The 27,132-nt window shown below is 38.7% G+C and overlaps 1 long non-coding RNA gene across 2 annotated transcripts in view; it reads left to right on the top strand.

Annotated features, from left to right (window-relative positions):
- The window catches only part of LOC117300233, a 44,424-nt gene extending 26,072 nt beyond the window's left edge, over positions 1-18,352 (top strand). For both annotated transcript variants that reach the window (XR_004520151.1, XR_004520150.1), the window contains exons 3-4: positions 11,805-11,883; positions 17,633-18,352. This is a non-coding gene — a long non-coding RNA (uncharacterized LOC117300233). The remainder of the gene's footprint in view (positions 1-11,804; positions 11,884-17,632) is intronic.
- The last annotated feature ends 8,780 nt before the right edge of the window (positions 18,353-27,132 follow it).

Below are 27,132 nucleotides of genomic sequence, written 5' to 3' on the forward strand. Positions count from 1 at the left end.
GAAATGTTTGGGGTGTTATAAAACAAATATTGACTGCTTTTACTCGTGCAATGGTTAAAACGATGACTCCCTCGGTGATCCCCGGAGCGTTCTATTTTCCCTCGGCTTCGCCTCGGGAAAATAGAACCGGCTTCGCCTCGGGAAAATAGAACGCTCCGGGGATCACCTCGGGAGTCATAGTTTTAACCATAGCACTCGAAACAGTCAACTATTGTGTACTAGCGCCCTCTTGAGCCTCAAGAAACAAAACTACACAGCTCACTTGACGCGGACGCGTACGGTTCGATATCTGTATGCCTATTCGTATCCTCGACTCTGCGAAACCTCTCTATTACTATTGCGAAAACCTGAATCATTATCGCCACCACCACGACTCGACTATCTCACAACGGCAGACCATTAACGACTTGACCACAAGTCTAGCATGGACCTTATGTTCTTACTATAAACATCCCGATGCACTCAAAGATGATGTTTGTCATCAAGGGCAGCATACTGAAGGCAATATGTCAAATTTGCACTTGACACAAATATGCGGCGGGTTTTTAACCATCTGGTAGCACTTGAAGATTGTGTAAACCATTTATATTCCCAACATTTATGGGCGAAACTATAGTGTCAAATAATGTTTTAAAAAGCTTTTAAAATATTTGTGTTCACAATGAAAGCAGGAAGGTTTGAAGGTGTGGCGAACTTGTAAGCACAGCTGTATGTACCGACCAACTTCGAATGAGAATGATTGACTTCTTGTAATATTAACCCAGTTCAATTAGTCAGACATTTTAAAGGTGCATATTGCCTTAGCCTGGGCGCTTGGAACAGTAAAAGGTTTGTTATGACATGAATTTGTATGGATCTTTATATTCTACCTTATAAAGTCCCTTTAAACATTACCACCTGAAGTTAATTTCCTAAAATAATGTATCAGTTGTTTTTGTTGTTGCTTTATTTCTATGTCACCTTATAGTTTCTACCCACTCCACTTGTAGCCCAAAAGCGTCGAATGAAAGCCAATTCGTCCCTTTAATCGCTTTTTAACAGCAATGTTCTTTTTGCAGTATTGGTCTGGATCCCTATAGCCCCACTCCCCTGTAGCCCAAAGCGCAGTACTAATGACAATGTGTTCCTTAATCCTTTATGAACTGCTGTACATTTCATAAAACAATGTACCAGCCATTTCCTTTTTCAATATTGGCTTGCTCCCTGTCGTTTCTAACACACTTTGTTCACACTTTGTCTTGTATCATGATTTACCTTCATATGTGACCATCCACCACCAATGGGCTGTAAGTTGTGGGCTCAATGCATTTTTGGAGAGAGTGTGTAATCAGCTTCAAAATGATACCATCCACATTTAAATCAGACTTTTCTTGACGAAGTTATGATTTCTCAAAGCCACCTACTTTTTTATTCAGATTTCTCAAAGATTTCTTGAAAACCCAAACAATTTAATAGGCTCTGCAATGTACAAGTGCAACTTTACAGCCTATTGGTGGTGGATGGTCACATATGGTCACAATTATGACCACTATAACTCTTCCCTATACATCCCCTCTCCCCTTGTCTATACGGACGCGCCTAACATTTTGCTTTCTTGGCTTACAAAATAACTCACACACGCAGAATGCCACTCCGCGCGAAAAAAAAATATTACTGAAGTGCACTCAAATATTCCAAGTATCTTAATAACATCATCTTTAAGCTCCAAGCTGACAGATCTTCCCCTTCAAACAATCCTAACACGCCCACTATCTCAAAGCCCCAAATAACACTTGATACGAAATTGTACTTATTATTGTACCATGTGTTCCCATTCTGATGTAGAGAGTGGATGGGATGTGATACAAGCCGCCCTTGGGCAGGAATTACACGCCGGATTCCTTTATTCCCAGGCTAGAATCTCTCTCCTAGGTAGAAACCTTTTGTGCATCTTCAACCGATACCCATTCATCTCTAAGGACTAACTGTCTATATTGACATTAGTGGGATGCGTGCTCGGCTACCATAGGAAGGCATGGCATGTCATAACACAGGGTTGTGACCATTCATTAAATTCTTCTGTGAAAGTTAACACATTGTCTGGATCGAAATACAAACCATTTAAAGGGGCACCATGCCTTTATTTATATTCGACCATATATTTTGTTTTAACGTGATAAACTTGGTTGGAAATACATTGAAGTCTAAACAATTTTATTCGTGGCCGAGTGGATCAGAGCACTTGTGTCCTTGAAACCTTAACCAATATTGTTGCGTCCTTCGGATGGGACATAGGCCTACAGCGAGTCCCGTGCGTTGTGTAATACACGTAGAGTAACTCAGTGCACTTTATCGGTCAGCGGCACATTGTAAACCCTTACACTGTGCTAAAGGATAAGGTCTAATAATTCAAACGTAGTCCTGCGTATACTGTGCTGAACATACTGTATGTTACAGCGCCAGAGGAGCGTCACTGAGTGACGGATATGCGCGTTTTACATTAAAGTAAACCACTGTTTTTATAACCCCTGATGTTGTTCGGCTTAATAACTTCATGAAGGAACACGTCGCTAGTTTGTTGAACCTCATTATTGGATTTGGAACAACAAAATGACCAATCTTGGTTTTCTTTAGAGGGGCTGCCAACTTCACAACAATGTTGGTGTTCTCGTGGATGGTTATTTAATCATAGGTCGTTTAAATCTTAAGAGCATTATTTTGAGGAGTTCCAATGCAGTAACTTTAAGCGTTCCAGTCGATGCAAAGTTTCGTTAGAGACAATTGCCCAATTAACCGTCGTTTAACGTGCGTCAAATTCTGCTCACGCAAATTAGCAAATCGCAATTATCTAAAAGGATTATAACTTAATAACTGGAGTGGCAGTGTGGATAGAATGTCGACATTTAATTAGAAGAGTTTCTAGCCCCGGGCAATTTTTTGCGTCATTAGTTTATAAAAGATGTACGCCCTAGTTAGACGGGAAAAAAATAAGAAAAACATCCAGATTTGTTTTGCATGCAAGATGCCAGACACACAAGGCCTGAAGGGCCACTTCAAGGTGTGGGCTACAATTAACAATTTTTTTCCTGGTGCCGTTGCCACCTTCTCCAGCTGAAACAGAGTTACCCTCGTTACATTCTTTTCGCATGAAGGCTTGGGTATCATCCATAAGAAGCCTGACTGGTAAAGCAAAGAGCACACCTCCCAACTTTTACGAAGCAATCATGGTTAAGTGTCTTGCTTGAAAACACAAATGTCACGACCGGGACTCGAACCCACACTCTGCTCGAATCCGGTGCTGGTAACCGCCCATCCAAAAAACTGAGCCAGCTATTGAAGCAGGTATAGTATACCACCGACTGACTGAAAATGTGCATGCTACAAAAGTGATGAATGAAAAAGAAAATTACACTATTGATTCTTTCAGCTCAGACCAACCCTTCGTTCAGCACACATGTCAACTGGATTTGGGAAGCAAGTTTTTTCTTCACCCAGAAATATCGCTCGTTCCAAAAAGAGGACAATAATGCACGGGGAAAAATTGAGGTCAATCTTGATCATCCGCATTCCGGAAAGATACCATACTGTGCCCTAGAAAAATCATAATGACAAAAATATGGAATTTTGGTTTACCAGGTCAGCTGTTGATGGGATGATGGCCATTGCGTGACAAAGTAAGACTATTGGCTAATTTTGTTGACTTGCATTCTTCTTGTTGTGCATGTTGTTGTTATTAAATTGTTCAGATAAAAATACAAAATAAGTAAATAAATGAATTCACATGATTTTCGTTGTAATAAAAAACATAAAAATAAATAATAGAAATGGTAAATTAACAGTAACTATTCATACATGCATACTTAACCCTTTGAAGAAAACAACTTCCCTAGAATATTTGCAAACACAAATTTGTGCTGTATTGTAAAGCGGTGCGTGTCTTTGACTGCCAGCAACTGGAATACCCTGCATACAATATTATTGTGTTTAATGTTTGTTGCAATCCAAACATCATTCCTTAATGAGATAAGCTGTTATAAACCCCCGCTTTGAAAAAAAAAAAATAACTATTAATAATTTTCGTTACTGGGGAAGGGCGGGTGGGAGAAAATAACTAAAAATATTTAACCAACTTTTTTTAAATATAAAACAGTGGAAACTTCATCTTCAAAACGAAAACATACCTCACATTCTTAAGATTCAACCCCAGCAACTTTGCCCATCTGCATTCGACATCCTTAAAAAATCTAGGATATATTTTGCCAATCTAAGATTGCAACCCTCACTGAATAAAGTGGGAAGTTAACATCAACACTGGTAGCATTGATGGAACATCTGTAAACGAAATAACGCAATTATGTCCCTGAGCTGAAAATTGCTTTCAGGGTAAACCGTTTTACAAACACACCTCTATATACCTCGGATTCAACGACTTGAAGAAATCAAAATTGTTTAACACAAGTCTGTGTACAAACAATTCTGTGTTTCAGATTTGCACCACTAATAGTGTACAAGAAGCAGCTATGGATAGTAAACTTTTCATATTGAGGTACTGAAGCGTTACTGGCAGTAACGTTTCTTAGGTTATTCAAACTACAGATTCTTTCTACTTTGTGGACATAATCGCTCCAGATTGCCGGCAATATCTCAAAAACGCACCAATTATTATTTTTTTTATAGAGTCGGTTTTTGGTGATGTATGTAAAACAACATAGGATTGCAACAATTTCCAATTACTAACTTCCGTTAAGGCCTACAGTGAAGAGTCTTGGAAGTGATGGTTTTATCTTTTCCTTAAAATGTTTTTCTCATCAAATTCCCGGGAGATGAAATCTCCTCGCCCACCAGATATTATCTGATGGTCACGACAGTTGGCTGTCACACTTTGACAACGCACGTACTTATTACCCAATTTCATTAGAGAATAAGAGCACACAGAATGATTGCTTTATAACAAATTAAAACGTCGTATCCGAAAAAGGGATATAGAGCACATGTACTAGAACATGGTGTTAAAGCCAGTGAACACTATTGGTAATTGTCACAGACTAGTCTTTTCATTTGGTGTATCTCAACATATGCATGAAATAACAAACCTGTGAAAATATGAGCACGATTGGTCGTCGGAGTTGCGAGATAACTATGAAAGGAAAAAACACCCTTGTCACACGTAGTTGTGTACTTTCGGATGCTTGAATTCGAGACCTCAAATTCTAAACTTGAGGTCTCGAAATCAAATTCGTGGAAAATTACCTTTTTCTCCAAAACTACGTCACTTCAGAGGGAGCCGTTTCTCACAATGTTTTATACTATCAACCTCTCCCCATTACTCTTTACCAAGTAAGGTTTGATGCCAATAATTATGTTGAGTAATTACCAATAGTGTCCACTGCCTTTAATGTTACAGTAGGCATACATCCACGTGAGTCTTAGTCGCACAACGTAGCAGCAATTTTGACAGCCCCTGTCTAATTTGTAACCCTTGTGATTATGTCTCACGATTTAACAATAAAATAAAAACACACAATCCAACGGTTCTCCAAACATAAGGTATACTTTGCCTTTAAACCTATTTGCTCGATACATGCTCCAATTATGAATATCTTGACTGCCGAAACCATCCTAAATCTGAAGGTTAAAGGTGACAGACATGAATCTGATTGGAAAACCGGGAACCAACTTGAACCTTTGGTTTGATTCCAACACAACATACATCCAGACGAAAAAGAAGAAAAAAACACGAAAAAAAAACGCAGCCACTACTCCGAGGGGATAGGGGTTACCGAGAAAATACCCCGGGTGCTAAGCTAAACACACACGGGTTGGAAACTCCCCGGTTCAGGCGTCGAGTCGTAAAGTCATGACTGTTCCTTGGTCGATTCTTAAAGTTTGCTTTCTACAGGAACTGGATCGCTTTGCAATGCACACATACGTCACAGACGTCTGGTTCCGCTGTGGACAATGCGTAACAGTACTGATTTGCATGTATACACCATCCAGCTCACAATATAAACTTTTTTAAAGAAATATCCCTAAATGATTTTTTTTGTTTTCTTATTTGCTCAACATTTTAATATACTGGCGCTGCAATGAAAAGCTTATTCCCCATAGGCCCCCATTAAGTAATGTATTCATACAAAAAAGTATTGGTATACTTTAAGACGGCTGACTAGATAAACGCCTACAATTTGAATTTATCACGAGGCTGTGTAACACTGTTTTTGTTGCGCCTTTATCAGTGTCTTAAATTATAAATGTTAATTTATTGACCTTGTGTAAACACATTAACAATATTGCTTCAAATGTGACATTATAATGACCCATGAAAGTGGATGGACACTGTTGTGTATTTACCTAACACTGTCATTTATCGCCTCATTGAATATCAATTTGGCACAACCTTGGGACCAGTGAACATGTAATGTAATGGTAAAATACATTGGGGTTTGATTGTACATAGAGCTAAGATTGATCTTACTCAGCCGTGTATCAATCTTATATTATGCTGTGCAAAGTGTGAAGTCACAACACAAACCACTAATATTATTATTAACAACTCATCACAAATCATCTCAACTTGAAGTGCCCACTTCCCTCCCACCCCGATGTTGTTAAACCTTGTCCGCTTGAATTGCATCCTTAAATACCAATAGTTGGCCCTTGGCGAATTCAAATCAATTCAATTCAATTCTGTCAGTTAAAAAAACTTTAATCATCCTTTGCAGGCAATTACAACAGTAGACCAGCTCAATATAAAAATATGAAAAGAAATATACAATATACAATAATTAAAAAATATAAAGATTACTTGACAAAATGACAAAGGAGATACGTACAAATGGTTGAAACCAAAGCAATTATATACAATAATATCTTGTGGTAGTTTGTTCCATTCTGCAAATGATCTTGGGAGGAAATACAATTTGGAACAGTCTTTGTTTGCAGAAGGCTTAATCAAGGCAGAAGTATTTCATTACTCTTCTCTACTAAAAACAATCCTAGCTTGTTTCCCAACACATCCACATTCCACAAATTTGTGTTGATTATGAAATAGTAATTAGCTTGTATGTGTGAGGGCAAACTGAATGATTGGTATCGAAGGTAACTGGGTCACTTATTAATAATAGACTGTAAATTTAATAAACACTAGATAGATCTGAGTGACATCTCACGGTCGGGTTTTCCGGGGACTGGAACCGGGACTGAAGTGGATGGGGTCAAGGTGGCGAGCTGGTATCGCCTTGACAAACAAACATGTCAATCTCCGGTTTATTTATCTAAACCTTTACAAAATAATTTCCCTGTAAACTCAGACTTAATGAGCATCTCAACAATCTTTGCTTACCATAATTACAAGAGTCTCTTTAAATGCTAAACATATCATTCTCTCACTCACACAAAATAAGCCCGCATTTCTAATATTACTAACTAATAATTAAATTTTGACAATATGGATGTTCTCAAATATACCGAAGAAAGATTCAACCACACGGTTGTTAAATAACACTGTTTTTTGCCAAGGCGTGTACATTGGTGTTATTTTATATGCACATGATTTTTCAGTTTAAATGCTATAATTTTGTGTTTTTCTTTTTTTTAACAACACATGTGCACGATAAACTTAACTTTCCTTCTTTACGTTGAGCTTAACAGAACAAAAAAAGGTAAACACAATGTACAGCGAACCACCATTCGAATACAATCAGCTATACTCTACATTGCAAGGTGGTTCATAGTAATGTAAATTCAATGCAACAGCCAATATAAACGTATTCAAGAACCGTTTATACAAAACAACATGCCTTTCAACAGTCCAGAGAGCTTGCTGCAGATCCCCTATAACTTCCAAAAGTCAAGTATGCCTAACGGGGCGCACATTCAAACATGCAAGACAGCGATGGGTACGAATAAAACTAGGCTCTTGACCTAAAAAAGCAGCCATATGAAGGAAAGCGTCTCCAATTATGAAACACTTGAGTTTGAGAGATTAAATAACTGACAAAGCATTATGGTTTTAGCTTGTTTGTAAATCCCAAGGCACTGACTTTCTCGTCCCCCGTCATGGGCGTTATCTGGTTCACATCCGCTGAAGGGGAATCAGGGGGCGGGCAATTTGGCGTGTCAGGGGGCAACCACTAGAGTATTCGAATGTTCAGCTTGTAATGGTTCTTAACTCCAGTTGAATTTGTTCGTTTTTGTACGAAAACTAAATTGCAAGAACCTTACATTGGAATTACAATTTCACTGGGCGATAAAAGGCAGTTACCGAATACAATTCCATTTCACAGCTTGTTGAATGTAGTAATCAAATCAATTAACCTTTTAATGGAAATCACCAATCATCAATCTGGCACCATTCACAATCTTTATCTTTGACACTACCGTTCGACCTGAGGAAGGACAAACTGCGCCTCGGCAATGAATTTTCCTCATCATAGGGTGGCGCTCAAGACGAAGTACGGTTACCTCGGGGGTATTTGTCGACTTTTGGGAAGCTTGGTGACGGCAGACTGACTAAGCAAATTAATTGTTCGTGGTCATGTGCGCTTGCTCAGAGAATTTACCTGGTAGGTTTGCTGCCACCTAGCGTTCCAAAGTTTCCAATTGCTTTTAATCTGAAAGCTCACGCTGTCCTAGCCCGAACAGCTGACGTCATACCTTTAGCCCACGTCCATAATAAACTTAGACCTCCCAGTGATTTTACGTTGCAATTGTCATGGAGGTTGGCAGTTGAATCCGACGTAACACAAAGCCAAGTCTTTATCCTTTCGAATAAAAATAGGGGGGGGGGACACACCAGTCTAACACTCTCATGAATCCAACATAATATTTCCGTCTGACTTCTTCATTATCATTATCATGCTTCAATTACTGACATCCGATCCTCAGTCGGCTCTTTTGGTTGCAAGAGATGGCCTTGACTTTGTGTTAAATTTACCCGGTATCACTTTTCTCTTGATGATATCCTTTTAGTTGAGGCTTGGTCGGCCTCGTCCCTATGTCCCGTCTGAGAGTAGATTGTTGTCAAGGCCTTCGTGTATTGGACAGCTTCGTGGGAGCTCCTATGCCAAGACACTGCAAGGGGAGATCACGTACCTAGAGTCCCCCTTCCAGTCGGTTGGGATCGCATCTTTATGAAGCTGTCCAACGTATCCAATATAAAACCCTCTGCTTCGTCTACAAATGCCTTAATGATCTGGGGCCAGCATATTTAAAATCGTGCTTGGTTTTGTACACACCGGGAAGAGTCGGCCTGCGGTCATCAAACGACACTATTCGTCTTGTCGAACACAAAATAACCCACAGATCTCTTGCTTCAGCTGCTGACAAATCCTTCTCTTCTGCCGCTCCTAAACTTTGGAATAGTCTCCCTCATCTGTGCGCTCTGCTGATTCACTTCATATTTTCAAGAAGCATCTGAAATCACACCTGTTCCCACAATGATTGTTTTGCTGTTTGGTTTAACTTGCATTTGTCTGCGTTTAATTGTTTCTCTGTTTCATCACAAACCGCTGTGGTCTTGATGAAATGGCGGTAAATACAACATTTTTGTATGTATGTATGTCCAAGCCACAAAGGCCATGATAAAAGGCAAGTCCGACGGTTGAGAGAGAATGATCTGGTAGTCCTTTAGAGATGGCATTCTCAGTAAAGGTGTCCTGTTTACCGGATGTACTCAAATAGTGTGAGAATTCGTATATTCATGAAGACCTCAAAAATTACTACTTCTTATTACGATTGCCATAAAGGCAGTGGACACTATTGGTAATTGTCAAAGACTAGCCTTCACAGTTGGTGTATCTCAACATATGCATAAAATAACAAACCTGTGAAAATTTGAGCTCAATCGGGTATCGAAGTTGCGAGATAATAATGAAAGAAAAACAACCCTTGCAACACGAAGTTGTGTGCGTCTAGATGGTTGATTTCGAGACCTCAAGTTCTAAACTTGAGGTCTCGAAATCAAATTCTTGGAAAATTACTTCTTTCTCGAAAACTATGGCACTTCAGAGGGAGCCGTTTCTCACGATGTTTTATACCACCAACCTCTCCCCATTACTCGTCATCAAGAAAGGTTTTATGCCAATATTATTTTGAGAACGTACCAATAGTGTCCACTGCCTTTAACAATCGACAGTACTTTAACAGTATGACCACACATTATTTCGTTGCCTTTGATACGGACATAATTATGGTTAATTACAGAGAAAATTGAGCTTTCATGATAAGAATATATAATCCATGCAATGTATAATAGCGTGTCGGTCAACCTTCATTTTCTCCACGCTTATAATTGTTTGCATTTTGTGCATTTAAACAACGTTCCAAATATTTGTTTTGAGCCAGGCGTTCTATTTTTAATTTAATATCAATTCGATAATATTCGCCGTTTTGTGACCCCAATTAGCAGACATCTTGAGTGAGTTTCGTCCGTGTGGTGACTTTGTACTATTTATACTTAAATTGGAAGGACACTATTCTCATTATCGCAATGCTGTTCGACATTAATGAATACAAGTTGAAGGCAAAGTATACATATTGGTGTTCGATTGAACATTTCATTGCAAAAGGTGGTCGCGTTGTAGAGATGTCACCGATATGTCCAGCCGTCGATTTCATCAAACTCTTCCTAACTTAGGATTAATCTTAGGATTTAGGATGAGTTGAGTCCCGTATCCAAATACGTATGATGCATTGGACCCGTCCTAAGCTAGGACGGGTTACTCGTCTCAACTCGAGTTAGGATTAAACCTAGAGTTTCGTGAAATCGGCTGCAGAGCGGTTATGTCTATACGCAGGAATAGTAGAATACCCTACCCCCCCCCCCCCCCGCAATTGGCATACACAAGAAGCGTTACTGCCAGAACACTTCTCAGATGAAAAAAAAAATGAGGGGGGGATAAGATATGATATTTTTGTGTACGGTAGCCATGATACCTCGAAGTGAAATGTTTCTCAAAAAATAAATAAATTTGCACTTGTTGTAGACTTCCCGAAATGTTTTTTTTTTGCCATTAATTTTAAGAGTGTTTCCACTAAACTTACACCTTAGCTTTAATACAATGTGCATGTGCGTGACTACATGCAGACTATCGAAGGAAAACCATCATAGCTCATTAACAAAACATGTTTGCTGTACCAAGATAGTATAATTATCATGTTATTTGGTCGAGAACTAATCACGCAATGTGCTACCGCAACGCGTGTATTTCACTCAGGGGAACATGGGCGATGCGCCCCGGGGAACCATTTACTCGATAGTAAACCATCGTTGCATGTTGCTATCGCCCTGTCCAAATTAGCCAAAATACGCTGGGCATTAGGTTGTTGATTTACGCTTGTCGCGTTCAAGTGTTCAAATTGTTCAACTAAAAAGCGAAATTTAATATTAAACAATGAATTGAAGAATTGAAATGTGTTTTACTTGATGTTTGTTTTCAACAAATTGAAGAAATATAATTGATGATGAAGCACAACACTGGTTATGTCAAACATTTAATCTGATAAGCGTTACTGTCAGTAACGCTTTTCATACTGTGCATTCCAAGTACGGATTATTCGTTTTAAGAACAAACACATTATGTTGTATATACCCTTTAAAGTTAACCCCATGGATAACAAACTATCACAAAGTAGTAGACCACTTGAAAACAAACAGACACAAAAATAGAAAGGAACATTTATTTATAGTCCTCGGCTGATATAGTCATGATGACCTTCAAGAATACATGATTTTGGTTCATGATTGTTCTCGGTCTAAGCAATTGAGGGCAAAGCACCAACTGTTCTATTAATATAATTGAACATCCGTTATCATTACCCAACAGGATGCATTGACGAAGGATCAAGGACCAAATCAGCTCTATCCAGGAACTTTGGTTGTAAATAATGTCTACCATACACCAAGTAAGTTTAAGTTTGAGTTTTTTTATCCATAGTTAAAGGGACGGTGCCGTGGACTTGGGCGATTTTGGGCTACGACATTAGTATGTTTTAGGAGATGTAAAATTTGAATCGATGATATTGGATATAATATTAATTTTTGTACCAGGTGCTATGATATTATAGGATTCGAGCTGCCTCTTACATGAAAATCTCGTGGTCTAGTTGGCATGACACAGCTCTAGAATTGCAAAAGTCATGGGTTCGAGGTTATACTGGACTTTGACAATGAATTGCTGCCAAGACCCACCTGCTAATGTATAAGCTTCCAATACTGATTATGTTTGAACTGCCGGAATCCACATGCACCTCCCCTGGGAGAAAACTGATTTCAACACATTGCATAAAAACATAAGGATTTTAAGAACAAGACAACCGACTGTCCCCTTCAGTGTTCCACACCCTACGTTGTCATACTCTAGCAAGAACGACATGCTGGTTATTTTTAGCTCAGGGTTGTTTTGTGACATGGACAGCATGTGGTATAATCTAATGCTGAAGTTCAGGGTCGCTGCACTTGCTCCCGGCATCCCGGTGGGGAATTGGGGTTCTGTACCCGATGGTTCACCAAACCATGATCAAACGGGACGTGGATGGTAATGCAGCCTTGCTTTCCAAACAACATGTGTCTGTGCTCAAGCAATCTTACAAAATCTGTTAAAGCCATTATACACTTTCTGTACATAAAAAAAATTTCACAGATTTACAAATAACTTACAGGGTTTACAGAAGGTAACGGTGAAACACTTCTCTTGAAATATTATTCCATGAAATGCTTTACTTTTTGAGAAAACATTAAATCAATATCAATTCTCGATAGCGAGAATTACGAATTTATTTTGAACACATGTTATTACACGGGGAAACGTGCGGAAACAAGAGTGGGTTTTCCCGTTATTTTCTCCCGACTCCGCTGCCGATTGAGCCTAAATTTTCACAGGTTTGTTATTTTATAATAAGTTGTAATACACGAAGTGTGGGCCTTAGACAATACCGTTTACCGAAAACGTCCAACGGCTTTAATGCAATGTATACTTTTGGTAACTGTCAAAGTCCAGTATAAACTCACGTGGTGTTTCATTAACGCATGCAAACATTAGCAAACCTTTAGGCTCATTTTGGTCGTCGAAGCTGCAACAAAATAAGGATTGAACGGCATGTCTGGAACTGTTCTAAAATTAAGCTGTTGGTTAAGCTTTTCTCTAAAACTACATTACTTGGAAGGGAACGTATCTCAACATGTTTGATACTTTAATTTTCGATGATATCTTGGAAAAAACGCGATCATCTTCAGAATGCATGCTTCTCAAGAACCGTCTGTCATTCTGTAACAAGTAATTTTGCTTTAAACATGTTCCAGCGGCGCTTTCAAACCGTAACTGCACCGAGTATGTTTCGCATAACAAGGGAGCGCAACAGAGAACCACCTGGCAGCACATTGTCGCTCAAGGCACCAGACCTGCGCACCGGCATAGACGGCCTTGATTTCAAATTCAATTGACCCCCTCGATCTCAATTCGACCCCCTCGATCGAGGTGGTCATGAATTGTATAATGCCACATCGACTGATTGAATAATCGTCAATATTTTGGGGACATCAACTATTGTGATCGGAATCAGACCTCGTTCTTTTTGCGGAAAGGGATGGAGCGTGGGGGGGGGGGTGTATAAGCTGGTAGGACTTCGACCGCACTGGCCTGTACAGTTTGGTTAGTTGTTTTTCGCCCAGAACTCTAGGCCAGCAACGTATTTTATGAAGTGTAAGTGCACATTGAAGGAAAAAAAAACAGAAAAAAAACAAACTAGCATCAACATGTAGGAGAATCTGTTTTACAGCTTCGAGTGTGCTTGTCTGGGTTCGGTACATCTTCGTGTCCCTACACTGTTTTTTGCTATTGTGAACTTTTGGGTCTCATGGTCTCATGAAAGGAGACGACTTGAATTACTAAATTCAGGTCAACCGGAAGTGGGACAATATCCCAAGAACTTCACAACCTATGTTCAAACCTTTTTTCAGTTATAGCCTAACAAACAATACAGTATCGGGCCAATGGTGGCATGTACCGGCGTCGAGTTTCGATACGGTGCCGTTAATTATGATAATGATATTGAGCCAGAATTGGGCCAGTGCTGGCCTTCTTCCGGTCAAGCGTCATGTCCTTGCTAGTAAAGTGCCCACACTGGGCCAATGTCGGTTTTATAGAGGCAAACTAAACTGCTCACAAAAAGTAAGGACTTTTTTTCAGTCCAGTATATTTGTTATTATTTAATACTCTATTTGTATATGGTATATATCATTGCAAAGCTGAAATGTTCCTCTTCAAAATGATACCAAACTTGAAATGATTACATGTTGCTGGACTTGACCACGTTAATGAGAATGAGACAAAGTCATAAATCAAATGTGCCAAAATTAGCAGTTTTGTGTTACCGTGTGAACAATTAAATTGACACTGTAATTGAAACAAGCAAGACAACTTACTGATCTTAATCCACTTTTGAGACAAGAAGTTTGGTATAGAGCAAGACAAATTACTGATCTTAATACACTTTATTGATACAAGAAGTTCAGTAACGAGCATGGTTGATCCGAAGGCGTTGATGGCAGCCTGACACCTTCTTCTCATGCTGCACAAAAGTCTTGTGATGCGCTGATGATGAGGGATGGCGTTCCATTCTTAAGGAACCTGGTTAGGTCAGCCACAGTTGATGTGTTGGTGGTTCTGGCGCGGACAGCGAGGCCAAGCTGGTCCCACAGATGTTCCATGGGACTCAGGTCTGGACTGTTAGCGGGCCAATCCATTCGGTGCACCCCAACATTGTTCAGGTAGTCAGTCACCAGTCGGGCTCGATGGGGGCGAGCGTTGTCATCTTGAAAGATGGCTTTTTGGTCCTAGAGTCTGCAAGTATGGGACTGCAATCGGCTGTATAGAATATCCTCTTGCAAATACCCATCAAACAATGGTTTTTCAAGAGATGAGGGTTAATTGTTTCTGATGAGCTCACTGGTGCAAATCTTTGTGTAAACCATTAATGAATGGTTCTGAAAAGCTTGATCGGTTTGATTATTGAGCATTACCTATTGACCATTCACAGACAACGGTCATTTTGGCACATTTGATTTGTGACTTTGCCTCATTGTTATTCGTGTAGCCAAGTTCAGCAACATGTAATCATTGCAACTGTGGTATAATTTTGAAGAGGAACAGTTCAGCTTTGCATTGATATATACCATATACAAAGAGAGTAATAAATAATAACAAATATACTGGATTGAAAAAAGTTTCCTTACTTTTTGTGAGCAGTTTATTTTAGTTAGGACGGAGGTTTGCCTGTCTTGGCCAATATTGGTTTTGTGCGGCACACCGTTTCGGCAATATGATGAACCTTTAATGGGCCAATGCTGGTTTTGTAGCGGTGCACCATTTTGGGAAAGTGGTAGAAAACCTGCAGTGGTCCAATACTGGTTTTGTGGCACACCATTTGGGAAAACAGGCAGAAAACCTCTCATTGAGCCAATACTGGTTTTGTAGCTGCACACCATTTTTGTCAAAATGGTGTCATTTAGAAAACCTTTTCGGGGCCAATCATGCCAATACTGGCCTCGGCAAAACGGTAAAGAAATATGTTCTAATTACTAAACCGACTTGACACTTAAAAAGGAATTAGCCCATGCAAGGTATTGAAGCTGGGGTAGATTTCACAAAGAGTTAAGACTAGTCTTATCTCGAGTTAGGAAGAGTTAATCGTCCTAACTTAGGACTAGCCTTACGTTTCTTATATCTCCAAGGACTATGTCCTAAGTTAGGACTAGGCCTAACTCTCTGTGAAATCGACCCCTGATGGTACCGGCATTTTGAGAAACCGAATACTATTAATAAAACAACATTCTAAAATGTATACCTCCTTTATTATTTTATTTGTTTTTACATAGCATTTTTAATTTGATTTATTCATTGCTGCTGTTTTTTCATTTTTTTCTGTTTGTGTTTATCATGGACAACTACACTTTATTGTAATGAACCTTTTTATTGCAAAGTAATTTCATTTAAGTTTAATATATTTGATATACTTTTTGCATTTTTTTTTTATTAATAAAAACTTACGAGTTAAAATGCTGGTTGAATTTTCGTCTGATGATGAAAGTTTTACTTTCTGTCATCTGTCTACTGGTTTGTTGGCGGCACACCATTTTGGCAAAATGGTAGAAAACCTCTATTGTGCCAACACTGGTTTTGTAGCTGCACCATAGACAATCTTTTCTGGGCCAATACTTTTTTTTTAGCGCCACGCCATTTTGACAAAATGGTATAGACAACTTTTCTCTGGGCCAAAACTGGTTTCGAAGTGGCACACCATTTTGGCAAATATGGTATAAAACAACTTTTTTGTGCCAATACTGATTTGGTACCGGCATTGAACCGACATTGGTCATAATATGCAATTTTCAAGGCAAAGTGTCAAAGCTGTGGCACAGGATGTCTTAATATTGTCGAAACAATTAAAAAATGACAAAGTAATGTAATTTGTTGAGATTTTTTTTGCTATAAAATACCCCAAAAATTGTAGATATTAATAAATCTTGATGTAATAATTTGGAATAACTGATTGCCCAATGTATGTATGTTATCTGAGTATAAAATGGTACTCTTCTAAAAATGTTTGGTAAGTCAGTCAACCCGCTGGTGAGTGTAATTTATTCCTCCCTGGTGGTGTGAACTAGAAAATAACAACAACTAATATCCACAATCTACACAGTCATAGGTTTTGAAGTAGGCCTGCACCGACCGGACGCAAAATTTGGATATCCCAAAATCCCATCACCGGTTGCAAAAGTTGACCGATTGCAAAAAGGCACCACCGATCCCTAAAGTTGACTGATTGCAAAAAGCCACCTCCGATCCCTTAAGTTGACCGATTGCAAAAAGCCATCACCGATCCCTAAAGTTGACCGATTGCAAAAAGCCACCACCGATCACTAAAGTTGACCGATTGCAAAAAGCCACCACCGATCACTAAAGTTGACCGCATGCAAAAAGCCATCACCTATCCCTGAAGTTGACCGATTGCAAATCACCGATCCCTAAAGTTGACCAACTGCAAAAAGCCACCACCGATCCCTAACGTTGACCGATTGCAAAAAGCCACCACCGATCACTAAAGTTGACCGATTGCAAAAAGCCACCACCGATCACTAAAGTTGATCACCGATCGCATAGGACCACCACCGATGACAAATTTGATCACCGGTTGCAAAAGACCATCACCGATGATTAAATGCCTCTTTGGCGTTCCATATAAAACGAGTGATTAGATAAGATACCCATAATACTAATAATTAAAATAAATAACAAAAAACAATTATGCAATTCCTTCACTCATTTATAAAGCTAAAACATGTTATTAGATAATCAAATGTATTATTTTTGAGACCCTTTGAACTTGTAAGAAAGGCATAACACACGTTCGTAGTTATTAACACGTGTACGAAATTACAAGCAAGACGGTACTCGGCGTTCTGAAATTAATAATGTAAATTTAGTATTACTATACAGTCCGCCGCAAACTATTTTACGATCCAGCCTGTGCTAATGTCTTCGTGTTTTTATATTATAATTTATGGTTGTTGATACTGCAGTACTATCTCCAGTTGATTAAAAATGTAACTGATAGGACAAAATATGACCCGTAAACGTGGTTTTGTTTCTTGCAGCTCACATGTGACCAACGTCCCCGAGCCTTGTGTTGTGGTCTGTGTACTGGAGAGAGTTGAACCACTTTAGAGAGTGACATGCCTGGTGCAACAGTTACTTCCACACTCTTACTGTCATATTGATGTGTTAATCGGTTTATTGGACAGTTATAGCCGACCGCAGGACTGTCCTCATCGGGCCAAGGGCACTGCACAACAACTACATGTATACACACAAGGGAAGCGTGACTGCTGAACTTTAAGTGAATAGTCTTTATCGCAGCCCCGTGGTTCGTTCTACTTCAGTCCGTGGCAGTCAACGGGTGTGTATACCACGCTCTTCCTAACTGCTGCGTCCAATTGGATTATTCCAGTACCGGGGACTAGCTAGCACTCGCATTTTCTAAAAAAGACTGACTTCAGGAACAACTGTGATCACTCGGTTTGGAATTACTGTAGACTATTTTGTACCAATCACTGAGGTCATCAAGTGCACTGGATCAGCTGAGCTGGCGTCTGCCAATGGAACACACATTGTTCAACGAATGACCAGCAGGTTGTTCATGTTTAGTTTGCGCCTGGTATGATGTTGAAAATTTGCTCCAAATCATCGTGAAAGTTCGTACCTTGAGAAGGTATAGCGTTAATGAACATTGAAATTGCACTTGTGGAAGGACTGGACATTTGTAAAGGATGGCAACGCACGTTCTAACCGTCTGGATTACCAGAACAACCTATTCGTTGGTAAGTCCACAATTATTATGTTTTTTTCTTAAAGGCACTGGACACCATGGTTGGTAGTTCCTTAGAATAATTGTTAGCATAAAAACCTATACTCGGTAATGAGCAACGGGGAGCTGTTGGTAGTGAAACACACGGCTCTCTCTGATGTAACGTAGGTTTTGAGAAAAAGGTAATTTCTCAACTAAATATCCAAATACTTCAGGCCTGATGGCTTTTATTTTGCATCTGAAAGCACACACCCACCTTGTGCACCAAATGGTGTTATTTCTGTCATGACTGTCTTGCAACTTCAAAGACCACTTCGAGTCATCATGTTCACAGATTTGTTCATGTTTGCATCATGTTTGGATACACCAAGTGAGAGTGGTCAATATAAAAATTACCGAAGGTGTCCAGTGCCTTTAATAGATTTATAGAAACCACTCATTCCACCTTTTGCAGATCCGTTGTTGCGTTTCTTTTTCGAACAGCACGAATGTGAAGGGCGCACTAGTTTAAATTTGTTTTAGCACATTTTTATATTGTACGCAACATTACCGTTTCCAGTTGCTCACGGGGTATTCGGTCCTCAAACTATACATACCGTGCCTGGAACCAACGTATAGTCTAGGGATAACCTCAAGTGCATGTTATAAAGTGAAGTCATGTTTGTGAAGTACCAGTGTGATCTTTTATTACGCACATATAACGAGTGCGGCTCCATCAAATACCGACATGTAACTGCATTTATCAGGTACAAAATGGTTACAATGTAAATCACATACCCTCAGTACTTAGTCAACAACCGTTCACAGGAAATTTTAAAAGAATTTTGTTTTGTTTTCTCCCATATATTGCCGTAGTTTCAGAGCATATTTTCATAACAAATTTGGGTCTGTATATTTTTTGATATTTTTTAGGGACAAATATCTCAGTGTAAATCACATACCATCACATAATTTGGTTTTACAACGGACGCAGGAAAGATAATTTCACTTTGTTTCCGTTAATTCATCACATCTAATTTTTGTCTAGGTTTGTTTGTTTTTATTTTATATTTATTTCATTTAACGGTTAGATACAAAGTACAACATTGCACATTGGTTAGGTAAAAACATAAGTAATAAACAACAATGAGCAATTAAAATACAGACAAAAAGAAACATATGGGGCCCGAAGGATTGCCTAACAGAAACACAGTTCCTGCCTAGAGGCTCTCCTCTCCAGCTTGCTCTACTATAAATTAAAAAATTAAAGGTACATAAATGTATAAATAATATAAAAAACAGCGATAATAATATACGCATAAAAATACTCGATGAGTATTTGTACGCGTACTAATTTTGTCAAATATTGTAATATGCAAGAAAGGATGAAGCAAAAATGAAATAAGCTTTTAAGTGGAAAGTAAATTGGAACAAAAATATATAAATAAAAATAGAAATAACCATGAGCCTGTGAGCAAAATGTTGCGAGTTGTTTACGAAAATCAAGTGGTCATGCTATGTACATGTGTTGCCAGGTGTTGATAAAGCTATCTACTACAAAAGAAACTGACTGGGTAAATTGAAATGATTTGAGCAAGGACAAGAGTGGGTTTTGAACCAACCCCAAGCGCGTTAATCCAGTGTTCGGAGGTTTTAATACTGACACGGTCAGTTTACACTTCTTAAGAAGATTAACTAGCATATAATACACACCATCAGTCTTGTGCTATTTATTAGGCCTATTGTGATAGATAGTGCCCGTGTTTTTTTTTCCCGGTAAGGAATAACAATCGTGCCTGTATCAATCGCTTGACTGTTTCGACGATAGTATGGTATTTGAGTGAACAAATAAACAAATTAATAACGCACATGGAATAAAGTTCAAAGTCGATATTGATAATATTATTGTTGCATGTCGTGGAATATAGATCATGTAAGCAGTAAATAGCAGCTAGGGACAAGAAAGTCAAGTTAGTTTGATATTGAACATTGTACACAGTGATTGTACATATCGATGATGCTTTTTACATATTGGATATTTCGCGTCCCCATTAATCAGCTATAGGCCTACTGCCAGCGACGTTACTCAGAAATTGCGTATTCATATGCAGAACCTTCGTGGCTTACTGCTCCAATTTCGGCACTAATCTCCAAACCACCTTTCGCGTGCTAGTTTTGTGGAATTATTATTTACAACTATGATTGAAACAAACAATGGGTTCCAATTACCAATCGTAAACAGTTCCTTCAAAGATTAACCGTTCACAATGACAGGAACTAAACTGGGTAAGGTCAACGTCGCACTGTTCCCACGAGGGACGAGTTAACATGTCTGCTTTACCAGTCACACTGTGAATGATAGATGATTCAATCTGTTGTGCCCATATTTTGGCGTACCCAGTGGCAGTAACAATATCCAAACCGGCCTGTTATAATTGACGCCATGACAGTCAGTTTACCTAGACCTATAAGGCAATTCCAAAACATGAGAAAGGATACTATAGTCAGATTTCACTGCTGTTAAGCTCCACAATTTGGAATGCACGGCATAAAGCTATTTGGACAAATAATTGGGCAAATCTTAAACTATAGTCTGGTCCCCTTCAATACTTTTTTTTAACAGTGTGTAATACCTAAGTTGTGTATGTTCTGTACCTTTTATATTTGTCATCTTGTATACACTGCATGCTGTGGGTTTGCTTTTGGTCAAAACCGTGACATGTGCTGTATGAACATTCTTGTGTCTATTGTTTTGAACACTTATGATTGAATATTTATATAAATTAAAATAGTCCAAATTTACAACATGTGGTGGTAAGATCTAGTTTATGCGAACACAATTACGTTGTGTTATTTGTACAGCCTGTAGTGTTAATTGTGATTCCCAGTCTCTTGGGTATCTAACATAATTATGTGACAACACCCTCAGGGAAAATAAGCGGTGGGTAGCCGCGTTAGTCAGGTAATTGCAAATAGGAAAATAAAACGTAGCACTTAAATGAAAACTTTTGAAACGAGCAATGGGGAGCTGTTGATATTATACAACAATGTGAGAAACGGCTCCCTCTGAAGTGTAAGTTGCTACGAAAGCTCATGCAGATATGTATTAATTGTTAGATAAAAGGCACTTGACACCTTTTTGAATTGTCAACCAGTATTTTCACTTTGTATTTTCCAACATATGCATAAAATAACAAATCTCTGAACATTTTGGTCATCGTAGTTGCAAGAGAATAATAAAAACATAAATACAAAAAAAAAAAAACACCCTTGTTGCACATATTATTTACTTTCAGCTGATGCAAAATAAAAAAGGCTTCAGGCCCGAAGTCTTTTAATATTTTTTAGTTTTAAAGTATTTTTTTTTTTCTCAAAAACTGCAATTACTTCTGATCTACTTCTGATGAAGTAGTTGTTTTGACGAAACCTCATGCATTTATGTATTACTTGGTCATTAAAGGCAGTGGACACTATTGGTAATTACTCAAAATATTTATGAACATAAAACCTTTCTTGGTGACAAGGAATGGGGAGAGGTTGATGGTATAAAACATTGTGAGAAACGGCTCCCTCTGAAGTGCCGTAGTTTTCGAGAAATTGTCCACGAATTTGATTTCGAGACCTCAGGTTTAGAACTTGAGGTCTTGAAATCAACCATCTAAACGCACACAACTTCGTGTGACAAGGGTGTTTTTTTCTTTCATTATTGTCTCGCAAGTTCGATGACCTATTGAGCTCAAATGTTCACTGGTTTGTTATTTTATGCATATGTTGAGATACACCAACTGTGAAGACTAGTCTTTGACAAATACCAATAGTGTCCACTGTCTTTAAAGTGCTGCCTTATTATTTGGAGCCTGTTAGTCTTTGCAACACCCACAGTGTAAATTTCAACGTCAAAGTTTGGAGTCTACTACACCGCAAAGTAGATTTTCAGAATGCGGAAGACTACTAAGTTCTTAAAAAAACTGTCCTGCTTATTATTATTAACCAATGAAATTGGATTGATTTGGGAACGGTGACCAAAATTAACACTTTCCCGTACCACCAGTGCAGTATCTTGCCCGGTAGAAAGGCTCAATAAAGTACAAGGTCACACTTATTGTAAACAGAGGTCATATGGGATATTTATAGGCGCAGCTCATTGTTAAATTGGTAAGGCCATGGAGGCCTATTAATAAACCATGCAATGAAATCTAACAATAGCCTATACCAGACACATGCTGTTATTTTGTTAATAGTCTTGTCCCCTTGGAAACTCAGAAATATACAGTATGAATATTGTGGTAGTTTTTCTTACAATAATTTTATGTGCCCTGTCTTCTCAATTTGTTTATTAACTAAATAACGGCATTTATACGAGAAAACTGTAATCAAACAGTTGTATAAGGCCGCTTGTTTTGTTTCATAAAAAGTAAATATTTATTACTGAGGGTCGAGGATATTAATAATCAACACTTTTGTTTGTATTATTCATTACATATTGACCATGTTGCTGTATGTCATCCTTGACATTGTTTGCATGATCAAACTCTACCATCGAGGTGTCTATTGCTGTTTGTGGTTTAGTGCACTGTTGGGTTCGAATATCTGACCGTTTTTTAAATTTATATTCTACGAAAAACGAATATTATAGTTGCTTGCTTACATTGTATGCACTGCTAAGTTCAAATAGGCTTAGCATGTGTCTATCTTTGAAACATGCTTACTCGAGAGTAAATATCTGTTTAGGTTTCATGCACTTTTTGCGTTCAATATGATCCTTTAAGAAGAAAAGAAGAACAAGTAAGCTTCACGAAATAATTCACTCGATAGAATTATAATCTTTTGGAAGGGCTTTATCTTTCTGGATGAAGGCCAATTCGAGAAGAAAAGTTAAGAGTTCGATATAACTCTGCTATATTATCTTCTATATTCTATATTAACATAAAAAGCAACCTTCAAGAAAAATACGCTGAATATAATATTGTTGTAGAACTACCATTTTGAATATAAGCCAGTTTGAAAAGACAAATTACACTTTTTGTGCACTTTTTGAGTTCGATATGACTCGTCTAGATTTGAAATGAAGCCACCCTCACAAACTAATATTATATTTTGTGTGTGTGTGTGTGTTTGCAGTGATGTGTATTAAGTCGATAATTAGATGTAATTGGTGGTTGATCTACCATGCTGTGTGCTCTCGTCATTTAAAACTTGTCTTTAAATCGGAGCATGTGGTAGTTGTCAATACACTGCTTTAGTAGGAAAGGTACAGAATGGTTGTTGATACATATCGAAACCCAAAAGAGAATAGGCATCAAAAAGGTGTTCAAATAACACCAATGATAGAAAGTGGTGTTATTTGAACATCCCGTGTAGTGTATAATGGTCTGTGATGACAGTCATTAAATCAATGTTCGAGTCTTCCACAATATTCCTTCAAAATAACAAGATATCTTTGGATGTACCACACTTATGTAATGAAACACCAACACTGGTTTCTGATTACGGATGTTTTGTTCAAAAGACCGGTAGAACACTTGTTCGTATTCTGACGATGTTTCCTTAGCACCTCGTTATTATGAAAGGTGCCACCCATCAGGGTTAGGCGGATGCCTTGGTGTATTCCCCTCCTTTTTGTGTCCGACATTCACCCAAATAAAAACTAGGTTATCATCAATCCAGCACGCCTTGACAGATGTGAGTCAATGTCCTGGAGTAAAGGAACTATAAGTAAGTCACGTGACTAGATCTTAGCCTACAAACCGGGATCATATATAATCGGATACAGTGTATTTTTTATTTAAAGCGGAGGTATAATACTTCTGGTATTATCTCTCTAAAAAATAACGTCAGTTTAATTTTTGGTAAGAAGTTTACCACAGCTTTCGATATAGTTAAAAGTATTTTAAGAATCATAAACAAATGGTAAACTCACCTCCTTGATACCATACGATATCAGTCTTTTCAATGAATGATCAGCCCGGACGGTAATTACATTCTGCTAAACTGTTCAGAATGTTGCTGTTTGTGTGTCATTAGTTTGAGCATGTATGCAAGGACCTTTTCCTCCATTGTAGGACCAAAAATTGTGACTTACTATTAAATCCCCAAACTGAATGAGGGTACAACACTTATGAAAGGCACTGTCCAGCGGAGAGAAAACAAACACAAGTACCAGATGGCTCAATTGGTAGGGGTCACAGTTTCAAGTCCCGCTGTAGTAATTGGTTTCTTCCTTGAGGTAAACATTTTTTTTTTTTACAATATAGTCGACATTACCTTTAATATGTTGCTTATGATTCATGGATATAAATACACTTTATCATTAAGGGAATGTCCGGTCGTGTATAAAGTTATAGCACCAAGGGAAACTATGTTGCATTTAGGAGCCGATGAATTGTTGTGGAACGACAACTCTTTTTCAATGTCACAATTTTAATGTTGTTGTTGTTGTTGTTGCTGTTTTAGCTGGACCAACTCTGGCCCGATAGTTTTTTTTTTATTTCACTAAATTTCACTAAACTCTGACAGTGGGATATCTACATAAGACTGGTTACCGGTCACACACTGTTTTAATCGTGTGGCGACATGCACTGCCGCACGTCGGCGTCGAGGGAACAAACTGTTCCTTGCTCTAAAGTGCGTATTAGTCGTTATTTCACCCTCGTAAATCTTCATAAAATACATCTTCTTTGATTTGTCGACGCCCCTTCTGGTCAATGACCGACTTTGATAGGGGCCAAGTACAGTATTGGAAAGCGTTCAACAGTATTACCTATCAAAAATGAGTGAGCCCTAAGTGAAGGCTTTGTCAAATAGTTTGACTATACAGTTTGTGATCGTCGAGATCTCGATTGTTGTAGATTTTTGATAGCCGAAAGTTTTTAAACGTTTACATACTTATTTCACTCTCATATTCGTTAGTTTATATATATTTTCCGATTGAGCTTAATCTAAATGACATAGTTGTGGGAAATTTGCTCTCGTATGGCGAAAGTCTTGGAATAGACGTAATGAACCCGACTAAGGGCTAGGTTTTTTTCTTCCAATTGACTCTGAAAAGTAGTTTCTGAGTATACATTGTTTTACCAACATGTATTTGTGTATCCTGTTTTTATCAAGGAAGACATTTCATGCTAAGCAAATTTTTGTGCTCAGCAGCTCTATGAAATTGGGCCCAGACTGTTTGCAAGCAAGACTCACTGAGCATCGCTTCGTGTTTGAAGAGATTTCGCCTCAGGGGTAGACTTTATGTATCGGGTACTTGCTCATTCTCTTGAAACATGTACAGTTATACAAATTTGTACCCGGTTCAAGTACCCGTTGTTGCTCGTATACTTGTTATAAAATACACTTGAATCACCGGTACATCAAAACTGTCTATGCTTGTGAAACGAAAACTTATACGAGCCGTTTTGGGCCCCGCCGTGATCTGGTTGTAAATGCACCCGTCTCCTGGCCCGTTGGCTCAGTGGCCCAGATTCACTCGATTGGCGATTCCCAGCTGTCTTTACGCATTTCGTCATGTCAATAGCCCTTCTGATGCTTGAATACCAGACAAATCAAAACCATTTACTCACATTCACCGTGCTTGGGGGGGGCTTCGTGAAGTGGTGTGGCGTCCAAGCTAGCAACCTGTAGTTTTGCTTGATCCCAAACAAACTGATGTGATTTCTAATTCGTTCCATGCAACGGATTCTTAAAAGGAAATTCCGAGCAATTGCCGAATGAATTAAGTTATCAATGTGGGCTGGTCGATTCTAAGACCAAGTCTTAGAAGGAATTCCTGTTTTGCCAGTAGTTAACATATTTATCAGCTCCTCAATAATCAACTACAACACTGTAGTTGGATCCGTTGTCCCCTCGCTGTTTACATCAGCAGCTGCTGTACGGTGTCATCAACGTTAATTACACTGTCTTGTTCAGACCATTGAGGAAGACAATTGTTTATCCATTGTCAGACATTGGTAATTGTGTGTTTTCACGCTCTCCCCATATTTCTGTATCACTTTAGGGAAGGAAAATTAGGTCATAACTGCACAGTAAAATAATAATATAATATAATAGTATCGAATTCTTAAAACTATATTTTGAGCGCTCGTCAATGCGCTGAGTATATATAAACTTGCAGAAAGATAGGTTATTGCAGAGATGATTTCTGAGACCAATTATGCTTTCTCTCTTAGGCCACTTCATCTGTTCTTTTGATTGGTTCTTGCTGAATTACTCGATGAGTTTCGTCAAAACTTACCATAATGCACGGGATGTGTCCCATCAGTACGCCTAGTTCTCCTATTACGATGCTTTTTATTTGTATTAGTTTTTTTTAAATTGAGCATTGGGATTTACCCTACAGGGAATGAACGTGGACAAGCTGTAGGCATTTCGGACGTTGATTACGTGCAAATTCGAGGGGTTGTTCTAAAACCCCCTCGACCCCCACGACCCACGACCCACGACCCTCCGACGTCCGCCCCGTGTTCGAAGAATGTCAAAATTCCGAATTCATAAAATGTCGCTTTACGGCCGAGTAAGAATTAAGTCCCCGATTTAGAATTCACAGTGTATGCTCCGCGACGCAACTTCCACGACTAGGCTTGACCTCAAGTCTGAGACTGCGGTTATATTTATCTGCATCAGCCACACAGAATTGGGAGTGTTTACTCTCCGCTTCCGCACGACAAGTGCACACCGATTGGGGACCCCAATTCTACCTCCATGGTTGGGTCTACAACCTTGAGCTCCGCTTAGAGCAACTAGTAGTACCATAGTACACCGGGAGCGATCGGCCGGAAATGGGTCTGCCTGATCATCACGTAATGAGTT

This window comes from Asterias rubens, chromosome 15 (genome assembly GCF_902459465.1).
Source record: "Asterias rubens chromosome 15, eAstRub1.3, whole genome shotgun sequence".
NCBI classification, from domain to species: Eukaryota; Metazoa; Echinodermata; class Asteroidea; order Forcipulatida; family Asteriidae; genus Asterias; species Asterias rubens.